The 5827-nt window shown below is 36.1% G+C and overlaps 1 pseudogene; it reads right to left on the minus strand.

Annotated features, from left to right (window-relative positions):
- Positions 1–2333: 2333 nt before the first annotated feature.
- LOC137624664 (uncharacterized) lies at positions 2334–3736 on the minus strand (annotated as a pseudogene).
- Between the last annotated feature and the right edge of the window lie 2091 nt (positions 3737–5827).

Here is a 5827-nt window from a genome sequence, read left to right on the forward strand (position 1 = left end):
ATATGTTTTTGGGCAATTGCTTTTTTATCACCTTTTGGGAGATTGGCACTCCGAGTAACAAACAAATCACAATCCCGAAAAATGCAAGTTGCAAAACTAAGAACGGATTCACCTTTCCGAATTTTGGGTTTGTAATTTTCTTTTATATCCCCCTTTCTCGCATCAGGTAAGGCATATTTCTCAATTAAATGTCGCTTTATTTCAGTATAACTTCTTAATTTGTCTTGTGGCCAACACATTACCTCCATTGCAGGAGCATCTTTCAGCAATCTAATTACTTGAATGCTTTTTTTCTTTCAGACCACCCATACATGGCTACCTCAAAGTCTCTCAAAAACATTTTGATCAATTGAAACCCTTCATTTGGCCGCTGATCATCAAAAGGCCTAACACTTGCCTGGTGTACTGGCAGTTTCCGAAATACGATGTTATCTTCACTCAGCTGTGCATGTGTACTTTCACTTGTGTGCATTTGAACTTCATTTATGCATGTCGGATATGCTGTGGCTGCGCGCCATCATCAAAAGGCCTAACACTTGCCAGGTGTTCTGGCAGTTTCCGAAATACGATGTTATCTTCACTCAGCTTTCTTGTGTACTTTCACTTGTGTGCATTTGAACTTCATTTATGTATGTCGGATATGCTGTGGCTGCGCGCCGCTCCTCTTCTCGTTCAACCAAGACTCTATTCATCAACTCTGCTAGGTTATCTAACTTATTTTCTAATTCCTGTGTTCGAAGTTTTGTCTATATTCTTCATCGGCATCACTATAACCCACTGCTCCATGGTTTTCATCTCCTGCAGTAGCTGTGTCTATGTTAGTTTTTGTGTATCTTGGTATCTTGAACTTTTATTTTACCTGCTTAAAGAACAACTTCGCTCACAGCATACACAAAGAGACATATTTGTACACCTGACACCAATATGGCCCATGTCAACGGAAAATGAGACATCGGAACATGGGTTTTTTCCCTTTATTACAAAAAGGTTCATAATACACTGCGTACAGCCGATACTCTCAGGTGAGCACCTTGTCTACCAGACTGCTCAAATAGTACTGACTAACTCTCACAAGCAAGATGCAATCTTGTTCTCTCAACATGCTGAATTGTTAGGTTTTGTGGAATTCTCCACTGAGATTGAAATATACTGTCACATTATGATTCTAGGTACGCGTCACGACTAACAGAGTTCAGTGGCCGCGCCCTCCAATTTATGACACTCATAGTATTATTAAACAGATCAGTAACCTCACAGTATAAAACATATTTTGCATACAAGGATAAGGACATATGTACTGTATGTATGTACAGTATATATATATATATATATATATATATATATATATATATATATATATATAAATATATTAGATGGCTATAAATAACTATATTAGTGTATACAGAATGAACTTATTGGCAGGCTCAAGCATATCGTGCTTCCCCACGATCAGCAGACTGCGTTGACTCTTATGATTAGTTTATTCAAAGTTGATTTTACTTTTTATTTTTTCAAATTTATTATTCTCCGATGTTATTTTACATTCTTCCATTATATCATATATCTTATGATTTCAAAGATTCATTCTTATTGTATTTTTAGGTCCTTTTTCCAGAAATGTATTCCAGATTGTTATTTATTATTATTGAAATTATTATTATTACTTGCTAGGCTACAACCCTAGTCAGAAAAGCAGGATGCTATAACCTCAAGTGCTCCAACAGAGAAAAATAGCCCAGTGAGGAAAGGAAATAAATAAACCAGAAGAGATGTAAAGAAACAATATAAAATATTTTAAGTAGCAACATTAAGATAGATCTTTCATATATAAACAATAAACACTTCAAGAAAAAAAAAACAAGAGGGAAATAAATAAGATAGAAAGGTGTGTTCGAGTGTACCCTCAAGCAAGAGAACTCTACCCCAAGACACTGGAAGACCACACGGTACATAGGCTATGGTACTACCCAAGACTAGAGACCGATGGTTCGATTTTGGAGTGTCCTCCTAGAAGAGCTGCTTTCATTGATCTCAGTTATATTCTTCTTCCCTGATTTCAAGCATTTGTACAACCTTTGTCTTTTATTTCTTTTGCTCTCATCCAAATTTTGTGTATTAATCTTTTTTTACTTTGTTTACTACGGTACTTTGATTTCACGTAATGCTGCTCTGAGCATGTCAAATCGTCAACTACTTTGTATTTTAGCGAAGGTTCGTTGAACTTGGAACCAAACGGCCGTATCCAGCCGGTTCTGAAAAGCATAAGAAAGATGATGAAAAAAAACTTCTTTTTCTTCTTCTTCGACTAAAGCTTTTCCTGCTATGCTGGGTCACTATTTCTTGAAAGCCATTTCAAATTTCTTGTCTCCGATGCCCTCCACTGTAAGATCTTTCGCCTCCCAATCTGCTGTTACACACTCCATCTACCTTCTCTTTGGTCTCCCCCTCCTCCTCCTACCTGGAACATCCATCTCCTACCACCTCACCCCAACACACTCCTGGTCTCTCCTCACTATGTGCCCAAACCAGTGGAGTCTCTTTTCTTGGATTTTCTTTGACACCTCTATAACCTTTTTTGTTCCCCTTACCAAGTCATTCCTAACATTATCCAGTCTCGTGATCCCAGCCATCCCTTTTAGCATTCTCATCTCTGCAACATCCATTTTCTTCTCAAAGGTCTTTTTCATGGGCCAGGTCTCTGCACCATATGTCATGGCAGGTTGCACTACATTTTTATGTACCTTTCTCTTTAACTTTAAATTCCTCCTTCGATCACACACCACTCCCGACACTTTTCCGATTATTCCATCCAGCTTGAATTCTACTCTTCACTTCCATTTGAAGCTCTGCTGTTTCCTCCAGATATAACCCTAGGTACTTGAATTTTTTTGTCCTCTTTACTATTTCTCCCAGAAAATGTATGTCCCTCTATTAACTCTACAGGTTGCAATACATATACTCTGTTTTTGCTCTACTGATCTTTAGCCCCCTGCTCTCCAGTTCCTCTCTCCATGTCTCCTGCTTCCCCTTCAATCCTTCTCTGGTTTTATCACACAGAACTATATCATCTGCAATAGCATAGTCCATGGTGACTGTTCCCTCACTAATTCAATAATTACATCCATTACTATATTAAACAAGTAGGGGCTTAATGACGACCCCTGGTGTAACCCAATCCCTACTTCAAACGTCTTAGTCAAACAAACACTGTTCTTATTTGTGTGCCTGTTCCTTCATATATATCTCTGATCAGTCTAACATATTTCTCTGGTGTTCCCCTCTCTCTCAGACATCTTCATATCTCCTGCCATGGAACTCTATCATAAGCCTTCTCCAAGTCAATAAATACCATATGTAATTCCTTTTGGTCTTCTCTATATTTTTCCAACAGCTGCCTTAGTGCGAACATTGCATCCGTCGTGCTTCTGCCTGGCATAAATCCAAACTGCTCTTCTCCAATCTTGGTCTCCTCCCTTATTCTATGCTCTATAATCCTTTCCCAAAGCTTCATAGTATGTGGTAGGAGTTTGATTAACCTATGATTATTACAATTTTGTACATCCCCTTTTCCTTTGAATATGGGTATTAAAAAGCTATCCCTCCACATTCTGATAATCTTTTCTTTCCAGTGTATCGTTTTCATCATATCCCACAGCATATCTACTTCAAATTCCCCTAAGCATTTCCAGACTTCCACTGGGATCTCATCATGTCCCGTAGCTTTTCCATTTTTCATCTTGGTGAGGGTAACCTTAATTTCTTTTCTATCTATATCTCTTACTATTCCTAAATTTGGATTTTCATCTGCAACTATAGATCTTAGATTTTCTTCATTTAGCAATCTTTCAAAATACTGCTTCCACCTTTCCTTTATATCACTTGAGCTACTCATTATCACTCCATCCTCATTCTTTATCTGCTTAATGTGGGTAATATCTTTGTTTTTTTTTTTTATTTCTTTATTTATCCATCTTGTAAATCTTCTTTTGACCCTCCTTTGTGTCCAAATCTTCATATATATTATCCCTTGCTTGTGAAAAACAACAGAATCGAAATCAGAAGGAAACGATAAACGCGATCTTTTAATAGTAGCGGGATATTGAATAATGATTATTCAATCTTCCCTTAAAACAAGGAGAGAACTTCGCGTCAGGAGGTCTCGTAACTTAGCCAGCCTTTGGGACTGTTACAATTCTTTGACGTACAGTATATCATGATCGTCAACCCTTGATATTAACACCCACTCACCTTCTTTTCTTAATATTTTATCATCGGGTCTGAATTAAATTCTGCCAATGAAATCAGCATCCACATACAAAAATTATCTAATTAGGTTTAGTTGTTGCGAAATTTCTTTTGAAATTATAAGTAAAAAAAATTTTAGTTATTATACAATATGGAATTAGCCTAAGTTCATAAGTAGCAAATGGGTTTCCCGGTACAGAAATCTAGACGACAAAGGCCCTCTGGGTGCAACTCATCTTGACCAAGCAAATGACTTTACCGAGGTACCGATATGATTATCGATAGCAACGATGTGTAATTTCTTGCGACCATGTGAGAGTCGTGAATTTTGTCTAAATGATAATACAGCTAATGAGATATGCAACTTTATTATTATTATTATTATTATTATTATTATTATTATTATTATTATTATTATTATTATCGTTAAAGAATAAAGTAACACATTTCGCCTCTTGATCGTTTTTATAGTAAAGTATGTTTAATTGCTGCGTTGTAAATTTGGTGTTACTATTAATAGGTACAACCTCATTATTTTTCTCCTTCGGATATAACTAGCAATGATTACAATACCTATCGCAAATTATGCGATAGTAAGTTTAAATGCTGTTCCCATGCAATAACAATGCTCCTGATTCTATTCTCACGCTCTCGGGCCTTCAGATATCACGAAGTGTACATTCGATCATTATGTTTTCGACGGGTTATGTAAATGCGAGCGAAAGCTGTTTAAAATGTCGGTGGAATTTCTTTCGTATATGTTTATACTTACAGTAAATATGACGTTCTTGTTCATGTGCAGTTTTACGGAATATAATTTTCATGTAAAGAGTTTATACTGACCCTGCAAGATGAGGATTACTTCGTCAACAGATTATTATTATTATTATTATTAGCTAAGCTACAACCCTAGTTAAAAAGCAGGATGTTATCTGCTCAAGGCCTTCAACAGGGAAAATACCCCACTGAGGAAAGGAAATGATGAAACAGATAGAATAGGGTGCCTGAGTGTACCCTCAAGTTAAAGAATTCTAATTCAAGATAGTGGAAGACCATGGTACAGAGGCTGAAGCTCTTCCCAAACCTAGAAAATTTATTTATATTGCGTCTAGTCAAGGAAATCTATGTTAATTGGCCCCCAAGCTTCCGTTAGCATTTTTGGATGTTCGTGAAGCTTGCAACATCTTCTTAGATCCTAATGCCTAGAATCTTACAGCAGACCATATGGATCTGGGCTGAAGTGTCAGAGTTGGGAAGGTGTCCAGACAGGAATCTTCGTTGTTTGGATTGGGTATATGTCAAAATTAATAATAATAATAATAATAATAATAATAATAATAATAATAATAATAATAATAATAATAATAATAAGTCACTTACATTTGGTCATTTAGATACAAAAATTCCAGTTTTTTTTTTTTAAATATCAGAATTTGTATGACGGAAGAGGTTCTGAAAAAATTTCATGAAATTCTTGTTATAGTTATGATGGATCATTTACGTATTTATATATCGATTTACTTATATGTATTTATTTTTGCCTTCAACGAAGATTTACAGCCAATGAACACTGCAAAATATC

This window comes from Palaemon carinicauda, chromosome 31 (assembly GCF_036898095.1).
Source record: "Palaemon carinicauda isolate YSFRI2023 chromosome 31, ASM3689809v2, whole genome shotgun sequence".
Taxonomy (NCBI): Eukaryota; Metazoa; Arthropoda; class Malacostraca; order Decapoda; family Palaemonidae; genus Palaemon; species Palaemon carinicauda.